Raw genomic sequence first — 10000 nt, forward strand, 5'->3', positions numbered from 1 at the left:
TTAAAAGGTTAGATAGATTTTGGGTTATTAAAAAAAGTTAGATCCGTAATGTAACATTAATCAAACATTTTCAATAAACGAGGGATGATATTCAGTTTTCCATATTTCATAGTGTTCTTTCTTGTCCAGTACGGCAGTGAAATCATGAAAGATTTATTCTAATCAGTTTCATGGTGAAACGAAACAGACTAACTGGAAAAGGGTAATTTTTTTTTAAATTACGAAACTTGCATATTTCTTGTTGATTTTATTGTTTCGCATGTTTCCGATCTTCATTTCAACCTCAAACCACCATTTCTATGAGTATGGGTACCAACCGCCGCGATCACAGCATTATGCACGGATTTCAAGTTTCAAAGTTCCTCACTTGTTTCTCTTAACAGGGGGCTTTGCCTTCTGTAATCCCCCCTCCCCCCTATTTTTATATCCCGCCTGAGATAAATCTTCACCTCTAATGTAACATGGCCACAACCAACACCCGCCTGATAATCAGAAACAGTAGTAAAGAATAAGAAATATCTCCATTATTATTTGGTTCTTGGGATAGTTATAGAGAAGAAACGTTTTAGATTGATGTGTTTTATCTATATCCGGAGCTAAAAAGAGGCAAGTAACCTGAGAGAGATTCAATTGTCACGTTTCATATCAGACTCGACTGGTCAGATGGATATATTTTGCCATTTTGATTTAACCGCCTGGTGAGTTTCCATGACGGGAACTTTTACTTAGACTTTCTATTACGTTGATCCCCCTCAATCCCTTGCCCGTTGTTGTCGTGGGGGAGGGGGGGGGGGCTTAGGAGACACAAACAGAGGCACAGTGATAGGGATCTCTCCTCCCTTAGGCCTCAACACCACTACTTCTGCCCCGTCTGTTCTTCTCCCGTCCTTCTCCTTATCTTCCCCAGTTCCTAAGGTGTGGGAGCCATGTTGAAAGGAAGGAAGGCTGACTTTGTGCCAGTCATGTAATGCCTCAGGGAGCCATGGCCACGGTATTCCCTTGGTTAATTCGTTATTTATGTGTGAATGTGATGTTGAGGAGCGCGGAAAGGGATAGCACACAAAGAAGTTCAACGAAGTGGTGGCAAATAGATCTAAAAGAATATAAGAAAGGAGGGATTCATTTCCTACATATGGTAGACAGAAAGGTTCTCAAAATCATTGACAAAACGTAGAGCCCGAGGAGATGGTTGAGAAAATTATGGAGACGTGGTTAAGAACTGGTTTAGGAGCCCCTGTAAAATACTCGTGTGACAATAACGTAGAGTTTGCCAACAAAACATTCGTGGAAATGTGAGAGAACATGAACATTGAAGTGATGGACACAGCAGCATATTCTCTCATCAGTAAGGGCATTTGTGAACGTAGTCATGCAATTATAGATGAAATGGTGATGAAAATAATGGTAGAGCAACCAAAATTGTCTTTAAAAGTGGCTTTAGCATGGGCAGTCAATGCTAAAAATTGTCTTTAGATGGCGGAGTATTAACCCGTATATGGACAGAATCCTAAACTGCTACATACAATGAGTGATTTCCCAGCACTAGAAGGTACAACCTTATTGAAATGGCTGCTAAACATATCAATGCTAGCCATTCATCAAGAAAAGCCTTAATTGCTGCTACAACCTCTGATGTGCTCGAAGACACACAGTAAGAACCACTGCTAAGAGTCCTTTAAAGTGGCGATCCAGTCTGTTTTAAGAGAAGAGCAAAAGGAATGAAAAGGACCAGCTACAGTCATTGGTCAAGATGGAAAAACTGATTTTGAAATAGGATTCAAATAGTGTACATGACCATAGATGTCTAGCACATTTATTTTGCTTTTAACCATTAACCATTAACCATTCAAATAGTGTAAGAGCCCATGAAACGCACATTCACCAAGTTCCATACAGTTTTGATAGAAATACTGAAGAAGGAAGAAATGCATTACCTGATATGGTGAGGCAGAAAAGGAAAAAAGGTTAGGAGAGAGAAGAATGAGACAGTAGTCATACAGTATTAGTTTCCATGGGAAATAATGTCGAAAATTAGAATTGTAATAAAACAAAAGAGGACAGTGTAATTGTCAAGAGTATCCCGAATATTGGACAGAGTAAGTTCTTACAAAAAGAGTCGAATGAATGGCAGACAGTAACCATGCATAGTCGTGCTGAAAAAATCTGCAGGAACATATAGTTGTTGGAGGAATTTTGACCGTCAAGATGGATGCATGTCAGCCATCAACTGAACCAAAGAACCAGTATTGGAAGAGTATGAAATGCAGAAACCCGGTGAAAAAGTCATGGTTTCTGAAAATACGAACTGGGAAAAGCAAAACAAGAATTGATAAGCTGGGGAAGTTATGGTGTATATGAGAAAGTTCCAAACATGAGTCAAAAGGCATTGTCAGTTCGATGGGTAGTGACAAAGGAAAATTGTGATAAGAAAAAGAAAAAAGGCACGGTTGGTTGGCTTTGCGGAAAAGGAGGATATTCAGATTCTCCCCCTGTTAGCAAGAAAGTGTTGAAGCCTTGTGTTGCTTTTACTACCTTCCTAAAAGTGGGCAGTAAATTCAGTTGACATTAAGGCTGCATTCCTACGGAGTGAGAGGCTATTGAAGCACGTTGTGATGATAGTGTGTTATGTAATTTGAAAAAAAAAAAAGTGTATATGGTCTTATTGATGCAGTTAGGTAGTGGTATCAGTGAAAACTTTCCTGTTGAAGACGGGATGTACTGAGGTGAAAACTGACCCTGTTGTATTCTTTTATCATTAGGAGACTGATGCGGCATGTTTTTATTCTATGTGGATGAATTCTTATGGGGACGAACAGAAATCTTGGGAAATGTGGTCAGTACCCAAATCAGACATCATTTTCAGGCTAGAGAGCAAAGTAATACTAACTTTCTGATATATTGAATTTACATATTGTACAGATTGAACAAGACGTCACTCTGCATCAAAAAGAGTACTGTAAATCCTTAGAATCCATAAGTATAACTGCTGTAAGAGGATTAAATAAAAATATGGAGTATAATGTAGAAGGAAACGAGAGTTTTAGGAGTCTCTTAAGCCAATTAGGATGGTTATCTACTAATTCAAAACCTGACTTAGCATAAGGTGTATTGGGGCTTGGCTGTAAAGTAAATAATGCCAAAATACCAGTTTTCCTTAATGTTCCTCTTAACTTGTTTGACACAGTACTCGCCATTCCATCCAATTCCCCTACGCCCTTTCCTCTGTTACTAATCTCCACCTTACTTAGTTTGCTCCCCCCTCTCTACTCTTTCCACTACCATGCTATCTTATAATGCTCTATAACCTCTGACATCTGATACATTTTATCCTAATCTTTGACTTATTGTTATCCTTTTTCCCCCACAATACTTTACCATACTGCTATACGACCTTTGATGTCGAGCACATTTCTTAGTTTTAACCTTTGGCCGTTAACCATTAATCCCAAAGTAGATCTGAGTGAGGCAAACAAGTAGTTAAGGAAAGCTTGTACTTTTGATTGCTCTGCGTACTTTCCAGGACTTGGTGACATTTGTAAGCACAAGTTGGTTGTATACAGTGATGCTCCTTGTACCAATCTCCCTGATGGATTTAGTAGTGCTGGGGGCTTTGTGATTTTTCTTGTGGGTGGAAATGGCAACAGTTGTCCTCTATACTGGGAGGCAAAGAAAATGAGTGTTGTGAAAAGCACAATTTCTGCAGAATCACTAACAGCTCTTGAGGCAGTGGATATGGCCTATTATCTCAGAAATATGTTTTGATTATTATATGATTATGATATAAAAATACTTGTGGAACCTTTCAGTTTATGATGATGTATACTCGGTGAAAATGGTTTCAGAATAGACAGAAAATTTACATACCTGTTCTCAGAGATGTTTCAATGTAGAGAGTTTAAAGATATTCTGGGTGGATTCTAATGCACAGTTAGCAGATGTGCTGACAAAAAAGGGAAATGAACTCCTTGAAAATAGTCTTTGTAATGATAAAGTGGATCTGAGTTGTTTTGATTTGAAGGAAAGAAAGTGTTTTTGCATCCATAGTGTATAATATTTTGTAACAAAGCCTTTCCTTTTGAAGAGACTGTTAATTTCTTTGAAAGTCATTTGATAATATGATTGTGTTCGCATCCATATGATGTGCTGTATTGTGTTGTTACTTTGAAAGCAGTTTCTTTTGATTGAAAGAGGAGTATGTGAATCACGGTTGTCCTGTTGCGCTTTGCGAGCATCACGAGTTTGTTTTGGTAAGGATCGCGGTCTCCGTGTACAGGTATGGATAACTTCGACACTATTAAAGCAAAAACATCGTACACAGGCATTTGATTTACCTTAGCACATTGATCCACAAGCCCAACATAATTGTCTAGCCCAAACCCTTCTAGGGGACCCTGAGGGGGGGGGGGACCTTTTATCCTCCCTAAATATTTCAGGCATACTATGGTCAGTAAAGATGTACCCTTCTTAGGGTCATTGAGGCTTGCCCCTTTATCAGCTAGCCTCTCTGAATCGAACTCCTCGGGTTTACCCACTTTGCTATTCTACTCTCCTCCTTCTATGTCCAGCCCCCCCCCCCCCAAGCTGGTGGTTTGATAAAGCAGACTGGCATACATTTACAATCTCTACTCTTCCTCTTTCTGCATTCTTCTTCTCTTCCACCTCAGACATGATTTGATATTTCACAGTACCTGTCCTCAGTGCTGCCTTTACAGCCTTTCCCCAGACTTCCCTCTCTAAAGTAACCGTCCCTAAATCCCTTCCCACCTTTCTCTCTCTCCAAGCCTACCTATTCTTTTCTCTGTCCACATGGATGGTCTTCTCTCTCATTCACTCTTTCCTCACCTCCGATCCCTCCTTTTTCTACCCATAAATACCTGCCTTGGCTTGTACATTCCCCCCATGTCTGCTCCTCTGCTTTCACTGATATACCAAAATAACTTCCCTCTGTTCCTCATCCTTCACAATTTTCAGACTCCTAGAACTCTTTATACAGTGTCTATAGTCAATCAACCTTCTCGTCCGCAAGATACAATATCAACTATTCCTTCTATCCACGCGACACAAAACCGTCAGTTTTTGCTGGATGCCCAATCATATTGGGATCCTCGGCAATGAAAAGCAAGATACATTAGCACATCCGCCGCCTTGTCCACATCCCATCAACCCAGATTTAATAAATACATGCCATAAAACCTTCCATCTCCCCACGGTCAATCCCATTCCATCAGAATAGATGCTGGGAAACTGCTCTTGCCCAATTACGCGTTGGACACACTCGTCTCGCACATTCCTATCTCACGTCACACCTGATCCACCTCTGTGCTTCTCAATGCAATGTTCCTCTTTCAGTCCCACACACCCTCCTATCGCCCCCGCTTTACAGCAACCCGCACCTCTGGTTTTCCTCACCTGTTCACACTTCCCCGACTCCCCAACCTGACGGACGTCCTCTCGGAATCCCTTCCTTTTCATTTGATAACTTGTTCCCTTTCCACAAACGCATTAATTAAATTCCATTTGATCTAATCGCCCTGCTTCATTAACTCTCCCTTTTAACAACTTTTACCTTATGCTATACCCCATTTGCTCCCCGTCTCTACTAGCCCTTTTCAATACCTTACGACCCTCTAGTATTGTTCAACCTCTAACTTCTCACACACCTAATCAAGCTTATTCCTAGCCCCAGAACCATTTTCGCCAAATGATTCTGTATTAGTGTTTCTCTCTCCTTAGCGAGCAGAGGGTGGGGCCCCTTAGTTAGGTTAGAGTTTGGGAAACACAGGTATACATCCTTGCCAAAGGTATGGTAAACACGTGGGATTCTTGTTAATAGCGGTTACATGTCAAGTGCTTTCAGTTTAAGACATGAATTCTGTCGTACTGAATTTTTAAAATAGCACGTGTTTTTCATAATTATGTGGCGAAATGTGTCGTCCTGCATTTTTTTGGTAATGCAAAGTCAAAGGATATTGATACTATTTATCAAAATGCCACTTTCTTGTAGGCAAAGGTTAACTTTGTATTAAAAACGTATTGAAGTGATTTTCATACACCGGCAGTCAAAGTAGCAACCACAGATATTAAATAAAGTGAAAAAATAAAAACAAAGGTGAAAAAGCCACCATGATTACTGTTCCGAACAATCATCAGCAATATATAAGTGTCAAGTATAAATTCCAATAATACGAATGTTCATTGTGTTACAGATTATAATGGTACAAATGAAACAAAAGTTTGCACTAACAAATGGCTTCCATCAGCCTTGGCATTATTGCTGTTACCGTTGCAATATTTTAATCTGCATTCCTTTTTTATGATCAAATTAATCTGCATCAGGCAACCTTTATGATTTCTTTCCACTGCCATCTGTTTACCATATTGTTCACCCATTTGTAAATCTCTCTAATACCACTCAACACTACAATATATCCTACAGACGTAACCCAAGATTTTACAATATCAAAGTTCTAATCTAAGGTCAGGTATAGGTATAAAGAAAACCAATCAACATACAGGTTTTAGATTTATTTCAAGTCCCTAGTTTCAGGGTCTTCTGCCTATCTATAATGACACTGAAAAATGTATCAAAATAGGGTGGTACCCAGGCAGGCAACTCAAACACCGAACAGTCCATGTACATACAGTGCCCTCATCTCATTAGCATATCACCTGAGGCTTTTTAATATTACATCTCGTAGAGAATATACAATAATTCATTTATTAATCCATCCCTTTTTTCTGAAACAACCTAATGAGAACATTATCAAACTTAAAAAAAAAAAGGATGAAAAATGAAAAAAAAAAAAAAAAAAAAAACTTATCCATCGACAGAGACAAAAATAAAATACTGGAAAACAATATCACAATGACCATAACACAAATCAAAATAATAACAACAATAACAAACAATGAACAAACGATGAGCACTTTCTTCACTGCGATGAATCTCTCCATTCCTTGACGAGCCATATATATACTTTTTTTTTTTTTTTCTTTTCCTTTTTTCTCTCCACTTCAATTTTTTTTTTCTCTTTACTCGAGTTTTCTGTACAAACCAACAAAGCTTTGGAATCGATAACGTTCCGTAGAGTCTATTCAGGTTCCCAACTATGAATGAGACGAAGAGGTGGTCCATCCAATGCAATGAATGACAAGATTACAAATTGTTCATATTGGGGGAAGATTCAAGAACCTTAACAGGGAGCAGCGTTAAGTGGCGTGGTGCGACATGGTGTATAAGTACATAATTTTTTCCACAACAACAACAACAACAACAACGAATAAGAGAAAAAAATAAAAATAAAAATAAACTGATGATATCCTGAAGTCGCTGTTGATAAACGAATTGGATACAATTATGTTCAACTGAAGCGCAAAAAAGCTCTCGCAAATGAAATATATATATATAAAAGAATCGAAAAAAGAAAAAAAAAAGACAAAATCATCTCCCCTTTGTGACTAGCTGTACCAGAACTATGCAACAACCAAACCTTCAAAGTTTTTTTTTTTTTTTATCTTTTTAATTTCTTTTATTCATCTATTAACTGTATTTTCTTTTTGAACAGCCGGAATAGAACAAGACGGTAATATGCCTGGCAAATGTGGGTCTGCGAGCGAGTCCACCGACCTTCCTTGACTCGGCCCACTGGGGGGTCCGCGAAGCCCTTTTCACTCGGAAAAAAGGTGAAATAGAACTAAAAAAAATAAATAAATAAATAAAATAAAAATAAAAAAAGTGAGGGGTTCGCTTCCCCCCCCCATACCCCCCCAATACCCCCCAGTCCCCTTTGCTGATGTACTTTTGACTGAAATGAAGTTCTCGTATATACATACTTGAATATTGCTCACTAAAAAATATAGTGAGAACTGAAATTATAATCATGACAAAAATAAGAATGATGATCATGATAACATTACAATGGCATATGACAAGGCAGCAAATGGGGCAATTTCCATCTGCTAATTAGAAAAGAAAAAAAAAAGAAAAATCTCCATTAATTGAAAACAAAACCATGAACTGAAATACAAGTAAGAAAACAGTATATACGTATATAAAAGGACAAGTTACCATTTAACCAAAAGAAAAAATCATTTCGCTACTCGATAAATGCATTACCTGATGAGTGAGACGCACCATCACCCAGCCAGGACTCCAACCCGAAGACACACGCACACAGTGGTGGTCGACGATGCTCTGGGGAAGGAGCCGCTCGTGGCTTGCGTTTCGCACTTATGAGAGGGGGGAGAGGGGGGTACGGGTTTGTGGGTGGGGCGGGCCGTGTCTTCCATCGAAACACTTGCATATGTGGTTTTATATATATGTAGAACCCTTCTAAAATGGATTAAAAGCCATTGACGAGTGAAGCCCGGGCGGACCGCCGGACGCAAAAGCGGCGGAGCGTTCACGTAAAGTGAACCACCTGTTGCGGTTCCTTCCTCCGGCGTGGACAAAAGGGCGTTGCTGTTGGCTCCCTTCCCTCCCGACCCTCTGGCCCCTGGACGGTCGCTCGGTGACTATGAAGACGTTAACTACGGCGACGCGACAGTCGTCCCTTCTCTCCTATTGCCGGAAATGTATTGCCTATCTTGACAGCATGTTCAGGCCAGCTTTTTAATATATATGTACAAAATGAATGCATCTTTTTATACCCATTAAAATGCCAGTAATACATATTGCATGTGAACGAAACTTGGGTATGTATGTGGCTATCTCATTACAGTAAGCGTAAATCCCAAATACTGCAGCCAAATACCCTGAACTCCCACGGCGTACCCATGGCACATCAACACTGAATTCCTTGCTTTCTCAACCCACGGCCAATTTGTTCCGAGTCAAAACCGCTTGAGCACGGCGCGACAAGAAGCCTGACTCCAGTTCCACCAGTATTTATTTTTTTTTTTACCCTGAAGGTATTTTTCTTTTTCTAAGGTTTTGGATTTCTTAATGCCAAGTCAGAATCCAGACACAGTCTTTATAATTACACTCAGCTATCCGACATCAAAGGTGTTGTTTGACTTGCATCTCTCCATATACAACAACAGTAATTTTGTGTAGGAGCCTTAATTCAACAGGTGGGCACTTCTTGGGCACCAACATAACACGGGGAATACAAAGGCACATAATCAAGTTGCTCACAGAAAATGAGTCATGAACATCTGACTATGAATGTGGAATGTACCCATATACAAACATTGTAGAAAAAAAATTCTATCTGAGTGCATCAAATTAAAAGTGCTTGGTTATGAACTTACTCCTACATACTCTGTAAGGTAATTATAAATTTACAAAATATCAAGGATTCTGAGGCACACGCCAAACTTGCTGGAAATGCATTTACCAATAGCTCAGTAACAACAATGGAGTCTGGATACCCAAGTCCTTCTGGAGCACTTTGTTCCAACTATCAGCTTGCTAGGGTGCAACGGGTTCACTATCTTCTTTGGAACACCAAAATGGAACAAACGCCAAGGTGCAGCCTCGACAGTTTCAGGTTCGTCAAAATCTCTCCGTGCATGTGTAAATGTCCCCGTCGGTCGGTCAGTCAGTCGACTAGTTTAGTTTGTCTGCCTGTCAGCCATTCCTCCGCCTAAATCACAAACACACACACACTAAAGGGCCACTTGGCTGCATCTGGAGTGGTTGATTCAGTGCCACTTGCAACGGATGATCAAGTATGGGAAATAAAGAGTACCAATACATTAATAAATAACCCATCTCTCACAGGCATGTCAAGACTTACTTAAAAACAGGAACTCTGAAGGCTTAATTGATTCATAATTTGCAAATACCTAGTGTTTGTGAATATATATATATATTAAAACATTCAACCTAGTGTTTGTTTAACAACAAAGCAGGTTCAAAATTATAAAGTATTAATGAGGAGGAAGATTCAAGTAATCAGTGGAAGTTGGAGAACGATGTATGAGTCAACACTCATAATTCGACCTTGGACAAAACCAGCATGTTCTCTACTCAAGTCTGTGTAACTGTCAAGACCAA

At 39.5% G+C, this 10000-nt stretch overlaps 2 protein-coding genes across 4 annotated transcripts in view; one reads left to right on the forward strand and one right to left on the reverse strand.

Moving 5' to 3' along the window:
• LOC125030814 overlaps nt 1-4313 on the forward strand; it is a 30274-nt gene extending 25961 nt beyond the window's left edge. For both annotated transcript variants that reach the window (XM_047621125.1, XM_047621124.1), the window contains exon 16: nt 1-4313. This exon is cut by the window's left edge and continues 247 nt beyond it. The gene's annotated coding sequence lies outside the window, so the exon portion shown is untranslated.
• Nucleotides 4314-6510: 2197 nt separating this feature from the next.
• The window catches only part of LOC125030603 (N-alpha-acetyltransferase 15, NatA auxiliary subunit-like), a 59528-nt gene continuing 56038 nt past the window's right edge, over nt 6511-10000 (reverse strand). For both annotated transcript variants that reach the window (XM_047620745.1, XM_047620746.1), the window contains exon 17: nt 6511-10000. This exon is cut by the window's right edge and continues 451 nt beyond it. The gene's annotated coding sequence lies outside the window, so the exon portion shown is untranslated.

The sequence above is a fragment of the Penaeus chinensis genome, chromosome 11 (assembly GCF_019202785.1).
Source record: "Penaeus chinensis breed Huanghai No. 1 chromosome 11, ASM1920278v2, whole genome shotgun sequence".
Taxonomy (NCBI): domain Eukaryota; kingdom Metazoa; phylum Arthropoda; class Malacostraca; order Decapoda; family Penaeidae; genus Penaeus; species Penaeus chinensis.